Raw genomic sequence first — 22784 nt, 5'->3', positions numbered from 1 at the left:
ATTTTCATTGAAATATGGAAGCTCCATGAGAGAAAGGTTTGATGTAGTCCTTAGTGCACTAAGAGCCTAAACAGATGACCCCAAAGGAGTGAGGTCCTTTTCTGACTCCTAGGCCCGTTACAAACAGGCCTTTTAGTACGGAGTCAGTCCGTACTAGAGTTAGAAGGTGCGGTGCTTCCGTACAAAATGGTGGCACTCCATCTACATGGGGGCCGCCATGACGACGTCACGACTGTGCCGCCTCTATACGGGGCGGCGTGGATGTGACGTCGTCGCTCCGCGCCAGGGTGCTTAGTGCGCCCTTTGCGCGGAGCAGGAAGGAGCTCCATTTCAGAGCTCCTTCCTGGTTTGCGCTGCTGGGTGCAGCCTTCACACGGCTGCGCCCAGCGACGCAAAGGAGAAAGGGGCCAAGTAGCACCTTTCTCCTCCTCCCCGCCGCTGTGAGGTGTCCTTGGGGCTTGAAGCCCCAAGGACACCACTTTCCAGGCTGCGGGGAAGCGGCCTTTTGCCGCTTCCCCGCAGCCTGGAAAGCGGCGGATCGGGGCCTCAGTGGCTGCCGTTCTGCCCACTAAGGCCCCGATACCCCGGGGAAAGGGGCAGGTACAGGCCGCCACTTTTTGGCGGTCTGTAACACACCTAGGTTCTCTTATTTGATATTTATGGGAATTCTGCACACACACATACCCCTAATCTGATTTAGCAGCCCTCCCCCATTCTGAAATTGTCTTAGATTTCAGGAGCTATTATTATGATTTAATTGCTTAGTAATCATAATAATAGCTCCCCAAACCTAAAGTAATATAATCAAAATAGATTACCGCATTACATTCTTATAGTGCTGCTATTTGACTTTTATTGCTCTGGCTGCCTCTTGTTGCATTCTGGGGTTTGAAATTCAATGAGGCCTAAGAGCTCTCTTTCTGAGAATTCTAAATGTCCCTCCCTAAACCACAAATCCCAGAATACAGTAGGATGCACCCAGAGCAGTTAAAGTGGAATAGCAGCACTGTAAGAGTGTAGTACCTGAGGGTGTAGTTGCCTGTCTATAATACTGATGTGAAAACAGCAGTGAATTATGTGGCTTCCAAAAAAAGCTAAGTGAAATGTTGTGCTCTAAGCCTCCTTGCTTCTGATGTGAGCATTAGTTTATGGAAGTCCAGGGTGCAATATATTTGTTAGTCTCTAAAGTTCATTGTTTACAGTGTTGCTCTTTAAAATACTGTATCTGAAAGTTCTTTCTTTATCTTATCTCACAGCTCTGGTGCTCGATCTTGTTTTGGTGGCAGCAGTAAAAGGACTGGTAAAACGAAGGCGCCCATCCCACAACAAGATGGACATGTTTGCCACTGTCTCCGTGGACAAATATTCATTTCCATCAGGCCACGCTACCAGAGCTGCACTAGTTTGCAGATTTATTCTACATCATCTTGTACTAGCTGTCCCTTTGCGGGTACTAGTGGTGCTTTGGGTGTTCATAGTGGGAATCTCTCGGGTTATGCTGGGCAGACACAATGTAACAGATGTGATCTTTGGGCTATTAATGGGCTACATGCAGTACAGCATGGTGGAGTATTTCTGGCTGTCTCCGGTCACTGCTCCTGTTCTCTTTATGTTGTGGAGTTGATAGTCCTTAACGGAACAGGTATCTTAACCCTCAAACAAGCAATTAAAATCATTAAGCTTCATCTAATTAGTAATATGAATGGGCAGAACTGGAAAAATTCATCTTCAGGGGATATGAGGGCCACTTTGGCTCATCCTAGAAGGTGCTAACTAGTGCCATCTTGCTTTATGAACATGTTGTTGGGATGGAGCATGAACCAACCATAAAACTGCACAAACCATTGTATAGTAAAACTGTGTTGCTTTTGAGATGATAAAACATTGGAATTCTAGTACAGCTCTGAAGTCAACTAGCTATTCATTTATTAAGGTTTGTGATTAACTGCAGTACAGTAAATGGTTAAATCACTGTGTGCCTGTGGTACAGTCAGTATGTCATATTTGGTAGATATATTTTTTAAAAATACTGTGATTGTTAGTAGATGTTTTGTCAAGCTGATTCTGTAAGCTGTATATAATTGCAATTGGTGCTGATGGCTTGCTTTTGAAATTTTAGTTATGTTTTGTGGGTGTCCGACTTGTATATAGATTTGACAGGCTTTCATTTTCAGGTTGCTCTCTTCTGCAGAATTTGAACATATTGTTTCACAGGTCATTCTTTCTTAGCAGTTTCACTTAACTGCTTTCTGGAGTCATTTTTGTGATGAAGTTGTTTCCTAGCAAGAATATAAAGGAACATAAAAGACACTCATATCAAAGAGTAAAAAGATATTGAAAAATAAATATTTTGGCTGCTTCAGGTGAAGGAAGCGGATCACTTAGCAGTCAGCTCACACTTATTGGGTCTAATAGTATTCACTGCAGTTGGAAGATTGTTTGACATCTTTGTCAAAGAAAAGTGAGCTAAAGTGCTCTTAGAATACTTATTAGTCTAAGAGTACTCTGAATATCCCCGTAGCTTGGATTTTAGGGGTAATTAATGGTGAAGTTCTACCCAGATTTGAGAACTGCTTGTTGATTTGAAGCAAATAGAAGATAGCTTTTCACCTTTCTTCATCTAGTTATAAGATATTGTTATCATTATTTGAAACTCACAGTGTTTACAATTTGAGCTAGTTTTCATGTGTCAAAAGGTATCGTAATGAAAGGAACACTGTGAAAACCTGTTTTGCTGTCAGCATATGCAGTACAATCTTGATTTAAAGATGCACTGGCTGTAGCAAGCTATGGTTATGTACTTGACCCTGCTGCTAGTAAAAGTACTGTTCTACTAGTAGAGATCTGCTGCCATAGCAGTTTGCCAGCAGAATTGTTCTACAGTACTTGCTGAAATCAGCTGGCAGAAGAGCTCAAAAGAGGGACACAGAAGAGGCAGGGTGAGAAAGGAGCCAGGTTATACCAGACCCAGGTTTCCTGCCAATCAGGGATAGGCGTGACACAAAGGTAGGCCAAAGCAAGTGTAGTCCTTAGTAAATGTGAACAAACCTTGGCAAATAAGGTAGCTTCAACACAACTTTAGCTGAGTCAATGGAAGCTCAGTTGGCACTTGCCCATATTTTTAAAATTGGCATTGCAACAGCTCACTTTGCCTTCTAAGTGCAATGTAAACTTGTGATGAAACACAAGTCTTTACATGAATCTTCATTGATGTGCCAACTCCATTCTTCTCAGAGTACACATTATCCATGTGAATTGACTAAGTCATAAGACTAGGTAAAATGTTAATGGTTGTTATACTGAAGTGCCTTTATACTTTTCCATTACCTGAAATCAATGAAAATGGGTGCTAGGAAAACTGCTTGCTAAAACTGTTATTATAAGTATAATACTGCCTGAACAACCAAACAGAATGGATGAAGAATATAGCACTTTACATTTGCTTTTCAGAAACAGTATTCAGATGTATGAGCTTCAAGGTCTAAAAGAAATGCTTTGTGGCTGTAGAATATGAATCAGAAAGTGAGGAAATAATACTTTCCAGCAGTGTCCTCCTCCTGTGATAGGCTAAGCATACTTGCAGTGTATTCAAATAACAATGTAGTTCTATAAAAAAAATACTCATGTCCACAAAGGTTTAAAACAGTGAAATTATTTCACCTGACTCCTACCTTATCCAGCTATAGCTCAAATTCTATGTATAGCTTTAGAATTTATTATGGCCAATTGACCAGCACGATTACCAAATTCCAGTTTAAAACACAACATAGATTCATGTACAGGCAGATTGGAGAGTATAAACAAATGACGGTCTATGAAAAGTAAGGATAAAAAGCAAGGATAGGACTGCACGATCAGGCAAACACACAACAATGAGTAGGCTGCCATCACCTCGCAAACAGCTCTGTCATATTGTGTAAAAGAGCACCACATTCAAGATATATTAGTTCAAAATCACAATCATATCCCCTGTCCAAGCAAGAGTTAAACTACAAAATGCCATTAATCAGATACAACTGATTGGGGTAACTTCATTAGACTTTAGTCCCCAACTAGATTAGTTTGATGGTATGGTATGTATAGCTCAAACAAGTTCGGTGAAGCATCTTTAGCAAAGTGCTCTCTGGTTACAACACTAAGAAGCTATTCACACTGAAAATAATCCAGGTTGAATCTCCATTGTTCACACGTGTCCTGAATGCACCAAATTAAGTTGGGTGGGGGGAGGCAAAACCTCCACTTAATCCGGGATAATCGATATCAGTTTTCCCCCTGAGTTTTTCAAAAAGATCTGCATCATCGGTAGTGTGAATAACTGATGTGTATAGACCCAAATAGATTTGGGATAATATGCTGCATGCCTTGAACATGTTCCAAATGCATTTGCATTGTCAACTCCATCTTTATTCAAATGCTTGCACATGTGAGCAACCGAACCTGCAGAGATGTGCATAGTGTGAATAACAAACCCAGAATGCTTGAGTGAGGTGATTTGCATTGTCGAGCTAAAAGAAACAACATCTAAATTAACCCTAAATTAATGGCTGTCTTAACTGATAGTAAAAGCTTACTCATGCTTTACCTTGCGATCCTAGACCCGTCTGAACAAAATTAGTTCTATTGAGTCTAATGGAACTTATTCAGAACCAGTCCACTGTTTAAGGTGAGTGAGGCTTCAGATTATTTTTCTCTTCTCAGTTTGAGGAAGAAGAGCTGCTATTCATAACCAGAGACTTCTCCCACTACAGCCAGGCAGCAAAGCAACTTCCCAGTTGATATCCAGATCACAATCCTTTTGCTTTTTATTCCTATTATTTTCTTCTCCCTTCATGTTGTTGTTATACACCGCCAGGTTAATAATGCCTTATGGTGACCCTATTGTTTTGTTTTGTTCAGAAGAAGTTTGTCCTTGCATTTCTCTGAATATAGCCAACAGTCCCTGGCTTTCCTTGCCAGTCTTTCCTTTCATGTATTGACTAGGCTTGACCCTGCTTAGCTTCTGAGATCAGACAGGATCTGGTGCCTTTGGGGCTATACAAGTATATTCAGTCTACAGGTATAGCTTAGTAAAGAAAGCAGATGTGTTCCTGGGAAATACATCTTTAACAGAACTTTTGATACCACAGACAGAAATACTATGGAAAGAAGAGGGATAGTTTCCTATGCCACAAAAAAGAGCAGCTCGAATATGTTTCAGCAGTTTTTTTTATCCAGAAGTAAAGATGGGAATTTTTTTTTTAAAAAAAGCAAAATCATGCATCTGAGGAAGCAGACTCAAGTCTACAAAAGTAAGTTAGTCTCAAAGGTGCTACAAGGTCCCTTTGCCTACTGATTTTCTAGACTAATGAGGCTATATCTTTTAATTCTAAGGTGAGGTAAGCATTGCATGAATAGTAATAATAATAAATATTTGGAGTTTTCTTAAAAGGCTTATTCTAAAATGAGTCCAGGGATGATTGTTTTTTCTCTCACCAGCCTTCACTTTAGTAATACCCATTTTGGTGGCTGAGCTGTACTTTTTAAATTTTTATATATTTTTAAAATATATATTTGGGGGGTGGCTGGTGAGACTTATCTGGTCTCCCCTTTTCTCTCTCTTTTGCTGTTCGCGCATGCTCAGTAAGGATTCCAAAGGCAACTACTATTTACTTTGCCTATTGTAAGGAGGCACATATGGTTCCAGTTGGATTGGTTAGAGTATAACTCTGCTTGCTCTCTTCTTGCTCAAGACATGTTTCTGCACCTCAACACCCAAAGCCCTCCTTCACCATCCTCCTAATGTTCATGCTGCTGAAAAAAAACTTTATTTAGAAAGAGAACAAGGAGGGAAGCAGTGGCGTTCCTAGGGTTGGTGTCACCTGGTACGGTAACTCATGGTGTCATCCCCTCCCATCGACCTCCTCCCATTTCACACCATACAGAATCCTTAGTAATGCTTTTTTGCACTAATGTTACTCGTCAGTCGTAATTCCCATATACCTCTGAATGTACAATAGCCCCTCCCAATTCGCAGGGGATCTGTTCCGGACTCCCCCTTGCCAAATGGCAACTCGCAAATATTCGAGTCCCATTGAAAATAATGGTGTGTGCACCTGAGGTGAATGTGCAGGGCTGCAGGCAGGTGTACACTGCCATTTTGTCTCTTCCTGCTTGTCCCTCCTTCATAGGGCAAGGCCATGGACTCCAAGTCCATGGAAAGGGAGGGACAACTGTAATGCTGATAGATTAAAATTATACCTTCAAATTACGATATACACAACTTAAATGTGTTTACATATACATAGTTAAGATTTGGTTAAAATGTGATATTTTTAAAGAAAACTTTAAAATATATAAAAAAATTAAATCTTGAAATTTGAAAATTTAATTTAAAAACAAATCTGGGGCCTCTCCTTTCTCTTCCCACTGAGCTTCACCTCACTCCCTCTATCTCTTAAAGCATTTTAAAGAGAAGCAGATGAATGCCACAGCCTCTTTATGCCAAAAAAGGATCAGTGGTGTCAACCCCGGGAGGCATAAAAACATTTTGTAAAAAGAAGTTTCTTTTTCAAAGGCTATGGTGGGATACAGACCACCAATTTGGGGTGGGCTGCAGCTGCCTCTTTACCACGTATTGGGGCTGGGGCAGCCACAGCAGCAGCCCAAAGGCCCCAATACGGCGCTTTTCAGGACCAGGGAGGAACGGCAAAATGTCACTCCTCCCTGGTCCTGAAAAGGGGTGTCCTTGGGGCTTCATACCCCAGGACACCACTCGGCCCCTTTCCCTCTGGTGCCATTCCCATGGCAATCTAGTTGCCGCAGAAATGAGGCGCCCTCCGGGAAGGAGCTCCAAGATGTCATGGCTGTGCCACACTGCGCCATTTTGACACGACGCGGCCGTCACGTCAAAATGGTGGCACCCACGTAGACAGGGCACCACCATTTTGACATCCTGGCGACGTACTAGGGTTAGGGAGCGTCTAAAAAGGACGCTCCCAGGCAACAATATGTTGCCAGGACATACTAAAAGGCCGAGAGGTGCCTGTAGCTCCCTCCTGGGATTGAAACTTCAGTTGTCTGATGGTAATAAAAAGCCAGGGAGTATGCAATTGGCAGGAAAGAAAGGAAGCAGGCAGTCCTCCGTTGGTTGTTGCAACCTGAGCCTTGAACCAAGAGCAGGTAAGGAATCGATATATGTGCATATGAGTTTGCTTTTCCCTACTTGAGTCCCATTACCCCAGTATTTTGTAGGCTGAAAACCTTTAAAAAAACAATTGCCATAACAGACTGTGAGATCTGTTGTGCTGGTTTATTTGTTTGAGATTAGAATGTCAGGAAATGACATGTATGTGACCACAAGATAGAGCTGTAGGCTGAGTATTGTGGACAGTCAAGTTCCAGTGGCAGTTAACAGTTGACACTTGCATCGTGGAATGCTGATGCTGTCAGTGTTCTTCTGAGAGAGAGTGTCAGTTATGACAGTTGGTGTTAGAGTAACTGCCTCTCTGTTTTGTTGTTATGGTTGTTTGGTTGGCAAAGTATTTTATTTATTAAAGAAACTTATTTATTAAAGCTCTCGTGTAGAGTGAAGGCTTGAAGTGCTCTTGTCGTTATTTCTCAGGCCGGGAGCTCAAGGCTATTTGCAGTGGTGAAGAAATATATTTTCCTTCTTGGCCTGAATACCTTTGCAGACATCTCTCCAGATTCCTTCTCCCTGGCGTCCTGTTGACGTGGTTCAACTCTGCAGGTGGTTGTGGTGGGCACAGCGCATCTTTCCACGCCCCAACATAGAATACACAGAATTTTGGGTGGCAGTAATAGCGATTAGGTTGGGGATGTGGAGTTTTCATGTTGACATGAGCTTTAGAAAATTGGAACTGACATTTCCCCCCCTCTTTTTTGCTGTCAACAGCTGTTGCCTTACAGTATGTGTTCTCTGTATGTAATATCTTCTTGCTCCTAACATGTTATTGTATGCCTTCAAGTCATTTCTGACTTATAGCAACTCTAAGGCAACTCTATCAAAGGGGTTTCTGAAAGCTGAGGATGCCTAGCCTAAGGCCATCCAGTAGGTTTTCATGGCAGAGTGGGGTTTCGACCCCTGGTCTCCAGATTCATAGTCAAATGCTCAAACCACTATCATACTAACATACTCAATGCATATTCCAGTCCTTTCCAAAATAATTAAGAATTATTTCAGTGCAAATTTATATCCTTATAGGTACTGCCAATAGCTAGTCCTTTATATGGCTACCAGGATCAGTGGTTGGGCAACAGAGGCTCTTGCTAGTTAATTTGCAAATGAGAGTTACAGTACTTCTGTGTCAGCATGTTTTGCTCATGAATATAAAGACGTTTTGCAAGAGAAAATTTGTGGTTTAGCCCAGCTTTTGTATTCCTCTGGGGCATTAGAGTAGGCAGGCTTCTGTCAAAAACTGGTTGCACTGGACTGTACCTCAAAAATGCCTCAGCAGAAACAGTATTTCTCAGGGGCCTTTTGAACTTTTGTGTTTTCTGTACCCCCGCCCCTCAAACAGAGTAGGTATCAGGATAGGAATGGAGGTTCCTTGCATGGATCCAAATCCTTGAATTTTTCTTCACCAAATGACATTTTTCTTTTTGTTTTTTGTTTTTTGTTTATGGTGCCAAACACCTCATCTTATGGGTGGGGAACCCTTTTACACTGTCAGGTAAGCACATAAATTACTGTATTGTAAATTTGCACATGTCCTTAGGCATGGAGCTTCAAAGAAACTGACAACTTGAAGACACTTATAATGATGAAGGTGTGGAACTCACTTAGGAGCCCTCTAGCATTTTCTGCAGATTTTTCTCCTCAAAGTATGTGCACAGCAAGCAGATCTACTTGTGTTTCCCGTGTTGTTAATCACTGTAAAATGAATTTTGGCATTGTGTATTACCTAAGCTTACTTTCCAAGATTAACAAATAAATGTCATCTAGTAAAATGGCCTGAAGCAAATCTTTTATAGATTTGCAATATTTTACACAATGTGTTGTGACTAACAACGATGATAATGGAAAACCTCTTTCTTGACGTTATGATCTCCTTGTTATACTGTAACTTTATTCAGCTGTAATCATTCACACATTTGGACCTATAAACATCAAATGATTGAGAATGCTAAGTGCCAGTTTTCTGGGAGTGCTCATCTAAAAAAAGCCATGTTCAGGCTATGTGGCCATGTTCTAGAAACTTCTAGAACATGGCCACATAGCCTGAAAAACCCACAAAAAACTATGGATGCCAGCCATGAAAGCCTTCGACTTCATGTTGTTTTGTTTATTTGTTTACTTGTTATTTCATAACTTCACCTTTTGTGTTCTACAAATGGTCCTATTCCATCCTGAGCTGTAGCTCTTGTATGATTATTGCCTTCATGGATATCTTTATGAATAGCCGCCTTGATCTTATAGGAGAGGCGGGGTAGAAATAAACAATTATTATTATTATTAATTATTATTATTATTATATTCAGTTGGAATCCAGTGCCCTTGTCTCATGAAGGCCACTAATTTATTTTTACTGCAAATAACTTATTAATGAGCTTTAGTAATAACTTACTTACATCCCACTCTTCTTACAAACATTTGTCACAACAGGCCCTGTAAAAATGCTATAGTGTTGTTTTCAAGTACAATTCTAAACATCTCTGTCAGCTTACTCAATATGGCATACAATTGCACTGCAGATTGTGTATGTGTGTTTTATATATTTGTTGCAAGGGGAGAAGTTAGTCTTAGTCAATGTTAGACTTAGCCAATGTTTAGACTTAGAGACACATAAGAGGCAGCTAGATAGTACTGTATATTCTTACTGGGTTTCTGACTTCTTTAGTCTGCTGAATATGTGCTCATCTCGTGTTTCAGTAGGGCTTGTCCTGAAAAATTATCTGAGAATCTGACCACTTAGACATACCACTAAAAATGTAGTAGACAATTTCTTACATTGTCTTTCATTCTGACTACTAATAACATGGATTTCTCAAACACAAATCAAGCCAGACTCGGAGGTGTCACTAGAGGGATGTGGGATGTTGAGATGTTGAGACAGGCATTCACCTGTGTGCCTTTAAAATGCTGACAAGATAGTGTGATTGGGGCAAGGCTCAGTGAGAAGAGAAAGGATTTCTGATTTAAATCCCTGTTTCTGCATGGGATTTCCCCCATGTGATAAACTTCTATTATTCTAATAGGGCTTTCTGTTCATAGAAGAAGGCTATTGAAGGTGGCCATTGAGTTATACACACAGGCTGAAACATGTCAGGTTTTTTTCCAAAATAAAGAACTACAAATAAATAGCCAAGAACTACCCGTAGAGCACTACTGTACAGCACTACTATACTACTGTTTCAATGGAACTACAGATACAGCATAACAGCTAGGGGGAACTGCCACACTTTCCTGCGGCATGAGGAGGCAATCCTTACAATGGGTCTTGCTCTGATCACACACTTTTGAGGCAGGACATCTCCCAAATGTCCATCTTTTTTTAAAATTATTATTGTTATTTTTAACTTTTCCACACAAAACAAAACATTGCACACATTACAAATTTGACAATAGACCACCCCCACACCCAGACTGCATTATTAAAACTACATATAACATGAATTGAGCTTCCTAATACTACTTGAGGCTTGTTCTGATGTTTTCTTCCATCTTGTTTTATCTTGAAGTGTTCTCCTTAGTTCCTTCACCTGAATCTGTCCTTATGTTATATTGATTCCCCCCCCAAAAAAAAAACATTGTTGATCTTCTTCGCTTTACCTAGAAATATACATCTTTAGAGTAGCTCTATACCGTATACTATCCTTCTTATACATAACATTCTGCCAACAAAAACTTTAAATATTTAGGAAAGAGAGCGTGTTTTGTAACCAAGATTAAGCTGCTATATATTTCAAATCCCTGTCTTGGTTATCAATACCTTATTCCATCTTATCTCTAAAACTTATAAAATTTCCCATTCTTGATATACAAGTCCTCAGTTTTATCTCTCATCCAACATGTTAACTTATCCATCTGCCCATTTCATACAGTTTACAAAGCCATTCATCTATAGATGGAGCTTGTGGTTTTTTCCAAAATTTTGCATAAATATTCTAGCACAAGAGAACAATAAAAAGAGAAATTACCATGTTGCTTTTCTCAGAATATCATCTAACAACCCAAAAGAAAGATTTCTGGTGAAAAAGGCACTTTTATATTCATATTTACATTAAGATTTTGTGAATTTCTAACCAAATTTTTTTCGCAATATCACATGTCCACCATATATGAAATAAGAACCCACATTGTCCAAGCATTTCCAACATTGGGGATTGCTATTCTTGTACATGAAAGACAATTTTTTTGTGTGACAAATGCCACCTGTAAATCATCTATATATACTTTTCTTGAGCTCCTGGCAACTGTATGCTTTTGCTTCTTGTCCAAATATCCCCATTTTTTTATATTCCAAATATGCCCTATATTTGAGACCATTTCACCATTGAATGTCTGATTATTTCTTCTTCCAAATGTCCATCTTAACTGCCCAAATGAAGACAAGATTGTGCCTTGTTTTGGCCTTTGAGAAGCTGAAGAGACTTAAAATGGGAATTTTAAACAGTTTTAGAAGAGCTCCTACGTTTTCCTCAAAGCTTCCCTATCCTAATGGGACGGGCCAGTTATTGACAGATAGAGCCAGTTTGTGGCCCCATATCTCCTCAGAGAAGGAGACAAGGGTGGATGGGTAGAGGTGGAGACACCCTCTGGACGAGGCCAAATTGGGACCAATCTACCCAGACTGGAGAACTGCCTCCACCATATTTTCACTACAAGGGTATTGTTACCACACTGCTTTATTAATTTTTTGTATAAATTATATCCCATATGACTCCTAGATGAACTCTGACTGTCCGAAATTAAGATTCAAGAGAGAGACATCTACACACACACTAAGAGTGAAGTCCTCTTCAGTAAATATCGTATTCCAGATAGTCTAGGAAGTCGCAGATGAATATCATTTGCCATGCATCAGGAGGTGCAATGTTTGCCTTCCAGAGTTGCTTCCCCCTTCCCCCTTCCTGAGTCTGTTATCAGAGCAGATTAAGACCACTAAGACAATCAGACCCAGTCATCCAGGTGTCAGCCCAAAAATTAAACAGCTTTGCCAGAGATGGGCCTTTTGCCCCTATAGAAACCCCAGACTTTTACAAGTCCGTGTCATCAGTTGGACCTTTGATTTGGACACCGACATTTCTGTTCAAACCACGTTGTGGAACGGACTTGTCCCATTCCATTCTTCTCATCTGGTCCCGGAGGCGAGTCTACACTCTGGTAAGATCGCTCTAGTGATGCCTAAATCCTAATCCATGCTAACCCTTGATTTCCTGAGCCTTTTATGAGTGTAAATTGTGTGTGTCTTCCCCTTATCAAAAATTGAATATAATTTGAGAAGTCTGTATCTGCTTCCTTTTCTTGGATCCACTGGTCTTCTCAGATACATAATGGCAGACAACCTTGCAGGGCTATCAGCAAGCCCCTCTTGCATTATTGAGCTAATAACAGTAATAATAAATTCCCCTAATAAGACCCTTGGCTACACTATGGTGGAGCTTTGCACACTGAAGTTGAGCACACACCTATGCTGGTGAACGCCCCCCCCCCCTTGCTTGTGAGGTCAAGCCCTACATCTTGAGCTGTGCCACTGGATTTCTTGAATTGCTCCATAGGTTGTAGATTCCTCCGGAACTCAGGAGGGTGGGGGGGGGCAATAGTGGCAGCTTCAGAGGCCTCATAAAATGATAATGAGTGATTTGGCCATGATCCAAATGTGAAAGCTCCTTTTTGACACCACTTCTCCCCCGCTGCAATGCGCTTTAACTCCTTGCTCTGGCCCATCAGTCTGTCCAAAAATGGTACCTCTCCGAGCCACACAAATAATCCCTGCACCAAGCCTAGCAAACGTTTCCCAACTGCCACTACTAGTGAAAGACATGGCTAGGGAGTGAGCTTATGCTGGGAGAATGAAGAGCTCCACACAAATGATCAGTAAGGTTTTGTACTGGTTGTTGGGACCCTGAAAAGACATTTATGCATCCTCTCCCCACCATAGTCCTGCCACTGGTTCCCTTTGTCTTTCTTGAACATCAGTACTTTGGACTGAAAGCCCCCTCTGGTGCCCCCTTTTGCCCTCAATGCCCCCCTGGACCTTTCCACTGTCCCTTGGAGGGGAGAGGTGTACCACAACTTTGGGAATCACTGGTAATAAGATACACTAAGACTTCATTTGAAAGCACCAGCTTTCTTTGTACAGTCCCCCATGCCTAGGTCTCTAGACAGGCTCAGCATATGCTGCAGGCTATTGACCACCTGGTTTAAATAAGGCAATAGATCCAGTACCTCAGCAGTAGAGGGTTTGTGGTCTTCCTCAGTCCTTATGATTCCAAGGAAAGCAATGACTGGAGAAGGCTACAAAAGGGCAGTGAGGTCCTTCTTCCCCATTGTCTTGATGGATGAGACTTTGCATTGAATTAGCTTCTGTTCACAGCTCCTTGGCAGTTCCTGGTGGGATTCAGGCACATTCCACTCAGTCTGCCACCTGTCAGAACCAGGAAGTTCTGCCCATAAATTTCTTAAAGAGGAAAAGTAATTGTAAAACACAGTGGTATGTTAAGGGGTTAATATAAAGTGTATGTGGTTGGATGTGAGTCTGTTAAAATCATGCTAAAGGGTTAATTCATGGTCAGTTAGAGAAATTCAGCTTCTAGAGGAAATAAGAAATAATGGTGGAGGGGGACAGGAATGGTTGGTATGGTATACTAGGCTGGCTAGAATTAGCATTGTATTGTTATTTGTAATTTTGGTACTGTTATATTGAAGTTAAATAGTAATGACTAATGCTGTATTGTAACTAAGCTAAGTTAGTTTTGACTTAATGCTAAGTGATGTGGTATAGGGTTAGAATAATGTGCTGCTTGATTATTGTATATACTTAAACTTTTATTTGTAAAGCTTTCACTAGGACAAGTTGTTGATAACAGCTGGATAGATATGGCTGGGTTGTGTTATTGAATTATTTTATGGCTGGGGGTGTGGGAATATGGTTTGGTTCCCAAAACAGGGGACATCTGGATAATTCTGGATTCGTTATTACATCACTAATTAATGTTTGCGGGAACATTGGAACCAATCATGGCCTTTAAAGATTGTTATAGGAGGGCTATTATTTTAGTATAAAGGGGAGAATTTTGGATGACAAATTAGACTTGAACAAAACCTCATGACTGTTTCCTGTTACATTTTCTTTCTTTTAATAGAGTATTTTAGTTTAGACACACTGTCTGACTCTAGACTTTATGAGAAGGAACCTGGTGGGAGAATGTTTCTGACACCATCTCTGTGGCCTTGGGCATGGCTGCATCTTTGGTGGAGGTTTTCGATATCACAGGAAGGATCTGGAAAAGTTTAAATGTTTACAAAATGAAGGCTGGAGCAACTTTTTGTGGAGTTTCTCTGTCTTGTGCAGCTTTGCACGTCTTTGCTCCCTGCCCAAAAAATATGTGCCTATTTTATCTGTAGGGTTGACTGAATTTTTTATACCCAAACTGGGTTTCTATTCTTTGAGTCCCAGTCCTTCTATTTTATGGTGTAATACTATATATTTGGCTTCGTGTGACTTTAGGAAATGAAGCAAAAAAACATACTCTCCTGGCTTGTCAATACCCCCCCCCCAGTAAAATATGATTTCTCTGCCAGCAAGAAAGGAACTTGCAGATCAGTGGAGACCAGAGTTTACAGTGCAGAGCTGCTTTTTAAAATACACAACAAAATTTATTGCTTTCCGGCTTCCAGCAAAGTTTGGGCTTAAACCTGATCTACCAGAAGTATGTGAGTGCCAGGACAGGTGAAACCCTCCTCCACCATCAGTGCAATAGGCAGGCTTCTTCACATTTAAGACAGAGCTGGGGATTATGAAACACTTCAGGTGTTATTAAACTGCACTTTCCAACTCTTACCCAATGCTAAGGATTGTGACAGTATCTGGAAGCAGCACAATACTTAACTCCGCTAATCTCTCTGTCCCTCTCCCTCCTGCTTTGAAACCTCTTGCAAATCTTCAGATAAGTTGATGATTATCTCAAAAGCCTGCACATTCTTTTCCTGCACTTTTCCCTGGCTATACTCACAAATTGTCCCAACATAAGCTTTGATAGGTTACAGGGTCCACTACTTTCCTGCAAGGCTTACTTTCTTTTAATGCACTCTACATGGAGCTGCCATTGGAACTAAAGCTGCAAAATGCAGCAAGCACTGGAATGTGGTGTGAGTTTGCTTTTTAAAGGAGAACTATGGGCTGCAAAACTGAGGTAAAGGGACGTTAGAGATTAAGTGAATGTTTATTCACCCTTTTCAATGATATTCACACCATTTACCAATCAGGGGTGGAAAAGGAGGCAGCCCCCACATGGATCCGCCATTAACCTAAGGGTGAGGAGCCCACGTAGCCCTGCCCTGCCAAGGCATGGCCTCAGAAAAGATAGAATTAAAATCTTTCAGAGGAAGTTTGGGAGTTGCAAAAACCGATTCGCAGGAACCAGCACAAGGAAGACAATAGCTGTGGCTTCCTTCTTAATGAGTCAGTGATTAACTAACGACTTGGCAATCAAGGTAGCTGCTTTCCTGAAAAGTGTCAGACCTCATGCATTATGGACATTGTGTAGCTTTCAGCTAGACAAAGCCCAAGCATCAACACTTTGTCTCGCAGGCAAGCCATCACCTGAGGGCCCATTCAGCCCTATATAAGATCCGAGTTTTCAGCTCCACATCGGGCTTTGAGCATCAGTTGTTTGAGCCTGAGATTCCAAGAGCATCCTTGCTCCTCTGAAATCACTGAGTGAAGCCAAGCTCATGTCACCGGGCCTCAGTTAGCTTTGTCGCCGGAACTCAGCTCCAAGCCACCACGGCCACTCCTTTCTTTCCCGTCCCCGTGCGCGGATCCACTATCCATCCTACATGCATCCGACTTCCTGGAGAAGACGTCTAAGGTAATATTTCCAATGGTGCCTCACTCTTCCTTCCTTTACTTCCCGAACTCACCCCCCACACACTATAGAATTGAATGTGTGGTGTGTGTGTGTGTGGTATGATCCCTTTTGGTTGTGTGACTTTAATAAATGTTTTATAGTTTAACTGCACCTCATTGGTATTCGAGTCTCTTCCTCTTGGGGGTGGACGAGCGACCTCTGGTAATACACTATAGGGACACGATCCTGTGCATGCATTGTTAGGACACGCCTCTCGTAGATATTTGAGCTAATTAAAAAACCCCTAATTTGATACTTCCTAACACAGGGTCTTGGCAGTGTAGTCGAGAGAAAGGACAGATTTTAGCAATAGTGTAAATGTCCCTCCCAAGCTCAAACACTTATGGAAAAAGGGTAGGTTGGATTATGAAGGGGCGAGTGTGTTAACAAAACCTGTTATAATGTATTTACATGTTGGTTTATATGCTGGTGTATGTACACTCTTGCTGTTATTTAATTCGTGGCGTTGTTTGTCATTTTGCTTTTATACAGCCCTATGGTTTGTTAACTGAATAAAGGCATTAATTAATTCATTCAATATTGTAAAGAAAGAATCACAGGCCTTGGCTGTGGCCTGGATCTGGGGGATATGGACAGAGACGAATCAAAAATGAAATCAAGACGGTGGGCTTCCTGGACCAGTCAAATAGAGATGTCATCAACAGAAACAGAAAGGAGTGAAGGGTGGACTTAGGTGGAAAGACAAGAAACTCCATCTGGACACTTTGAGCTCAAACGCTGATCCACAGAGAGACAGCTGGGAGTCATGATGAATCTGCTGGTTCAAGCCCTGGAGAAAGGTCGGGGGTGGAAAGATAAGCTGAGTGTCATCAGCATACAGATGATAGGAAAAACCCAAAGAATGGATAAGTTTTCCTAGGGACAAATGTATAAAGAGAGAACAGTAGGGTACCCAAAACAGAGCCCTGGGGAACTCCAACAGATAAGGGAACAGAGATGAAGTAGGACTACCCATGATCACTGCAAAGATCTATCTGAAAAATAAGATTTAAACCAATCGAGAACAGAGTCCGAGAACCTGAGGTCAGACAGTATATCAATTAGAAAACAGTGATCAATCGTGTCGAAGGCTGCAGACAAATCAAGAAGAATGAGAACAGAGTAAAGGCCATTTGCCTTGGCCATAAAGATCTCTGTAGAATGCTGTGGTCAGAAACCAGACTGAAAGGGATCTAGAATGGTTGGCTTCGAGAAACTCAAGACAGCAAGAATAAATGACCCATTCCAAAATCTTAGAAAGAAAAGGAAGAAAGAAATCGGACGATAGCTGGACAAAGAAGAAGGGTCAAGAAAGATTTTTCAGAGTTTTCATTTCGAGAGCATGTTTAAAGTCCAAGGGAAGAAGCCCGTGAGAGAGAGGGAGAGATTAAAGAATAAAGAAGCCAAGGGAGGAAAGAAGTGGCTATAGAGATTAGAAGGTGAGAGGGAATGTAACAGGTTGCAGGTTTGGAAGAGTTCAGCAGTGTAGAGAGTTCATCCAAGAAACAGGAGGAAACACAGAGAGTTTTTTTAGTGAAGGTGCCAGAAGATTAGTGATAGAAGACAAATCAGGAAAAACATCTTGAATAGTAGTGGTCTTAGTGAAGAAAAGTTGGTGAAATTGGTAGGGGGAAAATAATGAAGAGAGAGGGGAGAGGAAGGTTTTAGCAAGTTTGAAGCGGAGAACAAATTCTGTGGGTGCCTCTCGCTGGTGCAAATCAATGATTTATAATAATTCTGTTTTGCCATAGACAAGCGCATGAGAAGGATAAAATGACAAATTTATAATGAATAAAATCGGCCACTCCCGGACTTTTCCAGAGACGTTCGGCCACTTGAGAGCAGGACCGGAGGACCTAACATGGGAGTAAGTCAGGGCTTGAGCCTATCTAAAAGAATACACACGTTCAGAACAGGGGCAAAGCTGTCAAGAGTTGAAGAAGAGTAGAGTTAAATAAAGAATAGCTGAGTCAGCAGAGTCCCCAAGAATAGAAAGAGAGAGATGAATCCAGGATGAGATGGTCACAAATAAGAGACTGAAGTTCATGTGAATACATTAAACATATGATGAGGAGGTGGAATAAAGTAAGAGTAAAAGAAATTAAATGATGATACTATACTTCTATTAATGCACCCAAATTGCATTGGTCTTTTTAGCTGCCCATCACACTGTTGACTCATGTTCAACTTGTGGTCACTTGGACTCCTAGATCCCTTTCAAATGAGTCCCTTAGACAGATGTTCCCACCCTATATCTATTGCATTTCGTTTTTTCTGCCCTAAGTGCAGTACCTTACATTTTCTGTGCGAATATCATTTTTCTTAGCTTTTTGCCCCAGCTTTCCATTTTATTCAGGTCTTTTGATTTTTGACCCTGTCCTCTGGGTGTTAGCTACTCCTCCTAATTTGGTGTCATGAATTCCATATACACACACATATAACTATAACATTGGGATATTTTGCGTAGTTTTCTGCTTGCACTGTTGATTTGCTTTACAATAATCTGCTCTCTTTCCAATGATGTTTGTAAGGCCCTTGTTGGGTGATTTCTACTGTGGAGGGAGGGGGAGCACATAGCTTTAATGCTAGAACACTAAGATATTGAAACACTTTATCTTTAAAAGCAGCCATGGTCTCAAGAACCAACATGAGCAAAGACAACAAAGAGATCTCCCATGGGCCAATTTCCTATTGCAAAGCAAGTGAGCAGAGCAAACGAAATCAACACAAAGTATCCCAATGTTATATTTTTATATATGTGTATATGGAATTCATAGATGTAATTGGATGTTATGGAGCATATCCCGCAATTGCTGACCATGGCAATTCTGTCAAGATATGGTCGCTCCCCTTACAGCTGCATCACTGGATTATCACTCCAGACATAATAATATCCAGCCTCTGTTCCAAAGAGGAGATCCTAAACAAACCTAGAAAGATTCCTTTAGATTATGATCTCACCAGATATATCTCATATGGGGCAAGGGACCACTGTCAACCAACCCGATGCACAGAGATTGGAAAGTAGCTTGTCAAAATAATTCATTCTCATTACAGTGTTGAGTAACTGAAAACATTATTTATTACCCCAGTAGAGTAACCCGCTTGTATAATTCAGTTCTTTTTAAATGTGTCTTTCTTTCACCCTTGTTCTCCTCATCCCAAGGGAGATGTGTAGTGGTGTTTCAGTGTAGGACTAGGACTCCAGGAAACCAGAGTTTCTCTCCCATGCAGCCATGGAAACCCCTGGGGGATCTTGGACGAGTCACACTCTCTCCCTCAGAGAAACTCAGTTTCCTCATTTTTTATTCTTTTCTTGGAACTCAACGAAGAGCAACAGCTAGTGGCTAAGTGCACTCCTTTTGGCAGCAGTACTCTAAACAATGTCCCACCTTGAAAAGGTTTGTAAAAACAATATCTCTACGTTAATGCAAAGTTCATTAAAGTTTAATTTCTTTGAAAACAACCTCTGGACAAGGTTGCCACCCTTTCTGTGTGTTTGTGTTTCTGACCTAAGATCAACCCTCATAGTTGATATGGGCAGCTATCCAAACAGATAACCATGTTAGAGCATAGATTTTTTAGCCCTGCCCCATTCATGCACAAACACACACACAAAGACATTGAAGGATTCTTGGCATGCAATAATAAAACATAGTTTTCAGCATAACCACATTCAAAATGAGTCCAATGTGGTAGGTATTTTTTCCATTTTACCTACTTACCTTATTTAAGCTTGTTGTCAACCTGTCCTCCACTTTTGTCCTTTTAACTACTCTTTTATAACCTTCTAAGGCACTTGTCACCAATTATGCAATTCTGTTTTCCCCACACTCCTGCCCCCATTAGCTTCACTACATGCATCTAACGATGTGAACTGTTTCCATGAAATCTTATGCCAGAATATATTCTTCCATTTAGTGGAGATTAAATGGGAAATAATTTAAGGGTTTCCGCGGGAAAAAAAAGTTGGAGAAAAGCTGACAAAGGGGTGCAGGTGAGACTCAAGGCAGATGCTACTTGCTCCCACACCTTCTAACCATGGGGAAGGAAACAGCAGTGTGCTTGCCTCATCTCCCTTCACACACTACGGCCACTTGGCGAGACTCAAGGCGCGGCATGACGTACACACTATCTAGTGAATAGCCTGTCCTTATTTCAAAGCTAATGTGTTTGATTAAAAACATGAGTGTCCTGCAACAGGTAAAAGAACTCACAGTTCAGGAACTGCGTGGTGAAATAACAGCATGCATGTTGTGCCATTTGATGTATTTATTATTAGGAACAATAAACCTAGCACAGTTTATATTGCTCTTCATACACAGGGATGTGCCCTAAGGCATCAAAGGGAAAGAAGCACTTCTGGGCAGCGGAAAGGAGAAAGGGAAAGGGAAGAAGGGAAGGGAAAAGGGAAGGGAAGAAAGGAAGGCAGGGGAAAAGAAAAGAGGAAAGGAAAGAAAGGAAAAGATAAAGGGAGGGGGCGTGGAGGAAGGGGGAAGAAGAAAAAGGAAGGAAAGAAAGGACGGGGGGTAGGGAAAATGGAGAAATGAAGGAGTGGGACGGGGGAGGAAAAAGGGAAAAAAGTAGAGGAAGGAAAAAGGGAAGAATACATCGTCTATGTGCACACATGGCCTACTGAAGGTAAGAACAGCCACAGAACCTCAGCTTCACCTATAGTACACCTCTCCCATCCAGGTCCCCCCCACCTGCCCTGAGGGTCCTTCCAACTGTAAATAAATAATAAATAAAATTTTTATTTATACCCCGCCCTTCCAAACGATCAGCGGCTTACAAAACAATTAAAACCACACACAATCCATATTATCAAACAAAAAATTTAAAACCATACAATACAATCAATACATCTAGAAAATAACAGGAGAAAAAGCCCCATAGCCCAACCTCTTGGCCACAGGAAGAAGGAGGCCCACAGGATATTTAATCGGGGAATGCCTGTTGAAACAGGAAGGTTTTTTAGTCCTTCCTGAATTGGCAGGTGGGTAATGAGCGGACTCAATGGGCAGCGTATTCCAAAGGGCTGGGCAGCCGTGGAAAATGTCCTCCGCGTGGTGGAGGTTAACCTAGCCCCAGGCACCTTCAGTAATTGCTGCTCAGATGTTCTGAGGGTGCGAGGCGGAATGTACGGGAGAGGCGGTCCTTTGGTATCCATCTGGGCCCAAGCCATTTAGGGCTTTATAGGTAATCACCAACACCTTATATTGAGCTCGGAAGCGAATGGGCAGCCAATGGAGATCTTTAAACCGGTGTTATATGGCTGGTCCTGGGAACACCAGTGACCAGCCGGGCTGCAATATTCTCACCATTGTTAGCTTCGAGTTTGGATAAGGGTTGCCCCATGTAGAGTACATTGCAAATCCAATCTCGAAGTTACCAGAGCATGTACCCGTTCTAGTCCTCTGGGCCAGGTATGGTGCAGCTGGCGGATCACCGAAGCTGATAACATGCTCTTGACCGTCGCATTCACCTGAGCTGTCAGGTGAAGCGACGAGTCAAGAAGCACCCCAGACTGCGCACGGAGCCTTCACAGGGAGCGTGACCCCGTTCAGGACAGGTGGAACCACGCCATTCCTGGACCAGGAGAACCTATCACTAGTACCGTCCTTTTCTCTGGATCAATTTGAGTCGTTTTCCTCATCCAGCCCATTACTGACTCTAGACAGGCCACGAGAGGAGAGATGCCATCCCAGTCACTGCATCAGTCGGGGACATAGAGAAAGATTTGGGTGTCATCAGCGTACTGAAACCCCGGCCCCATGTCTCCGGATGATCTCTCCCAGCGGTTTCATGTAAATGTTAAATACATGGAGACGAATGGCTCCTTGAGGGACCCCGGTTTTAAGGGGCTCTCGTCGGAGCACACGTCTCCCAGCTGCACCATCTGGACCTCCCGGAGAGGTAGGACCGAACCACTGGAGCGCAGTGCCCCCGATTCCACCCTGCCAGGCGTCCCAGAAGGATACCATGGGTTATGGTATCGAAAGCCGCTGAGATGTCCAGAGCACCAACAGGGACACGTTCCCCTGTCGTGCTCAGACGGAGATCATCGACCAAGGCGACCATGGCTTCTCAACCCCGTAACCCGCCCGGAGCCAGTTTGAAATGGGTCAGATAATCATTTCATCCAAGACCGCCTGAAGCTGGATCACACCTCTCTCTCGATCACCTTTCCCAAAAATGGCAGCAGCGAAACAGGCCGATAATTATTATGTACCAGGGGTCGAGGGAGGCTTTTTTAGATCGTTTTACAATGGCCATTTAAGATCCATGGAAATAGCTGTAGCTCCATGAGACCTGGCAGAGCACTGGGTCTCCTCTTCTTTGAGTCGCGTGGCCAGGTGACGGATAGGCAGCGCGGGGTCTTCCCAGGAGTGCACCAGCAAAGTTCTGTCCCTCAGGAAGGACAAGGGGCGCCATAACAGCAGCACTCTCTCCGCCACACAGAGAAAGAAGAGAGAGGCTCCCTGCTCTCCCGCTCCGCCTTCTCCTGGCCCCCTCACACCATCTCTCTCTTCTCTTCTGTGCCATCCTAAATTTTATTTCGCCTAGGCAGCTTCCTAGCTTGCCTACATGGACAAGCCAACCCTGCTGTACAGTGTAATGGCAACCAATTGGCAGCAAAAATTACTGGGTATAATGGAAGAGAGATGGTAGTTCCTCATCCTCACTTCACATGACTAGTTATTCTCCCTCAA

General features: G+C 42.1%; 2 protein-coding genes across 4 annotated transcripts in view; both read right to left on the bottom strand.

The window, feature by feature from the left end:
* Positions 1–22784, bottom strand: part of LOC121929230 (4-trimethylaminobutyraldehyde dehydrogenase-like) — a 215704-nt gene that overhangs the window by 174513 nt on the left and 18407 nt on the right. The gene's annotated exons all lie outside the window — the stretch shown is intronic.
* The window catches only part of UCK2 (uridine-cytidine kinase 2), a 101844-nt gene that overhangs the window by 78072 nt on the left and 988 nt on the right, over positions 1–22784 (bottom strand). The window lies entirely within an intron of this gene.

Source organism: Sceloporus undulatus, chromosome 4, assembly GCF_019175285.1.
Source record: "Sceloporus undulatus isolate JIND9_A2432 ecotype Alabama chromosome 4, SceUnd_v1.1, whole genome shotgun sequence".
In the NCBI taxonomy this organism is placed as follows: Eukaryota; Metazoa; Chordata; class Lepidosauria; order Squamata; family Phrynosomatidae; genus Sceloporus; species Sceloporus undulatus.
The sequence above is the reverse complement of the archived record's forward strand: the minus strand, read 5'-3'. Positions and strand labels throughout refer to the sequence as shown.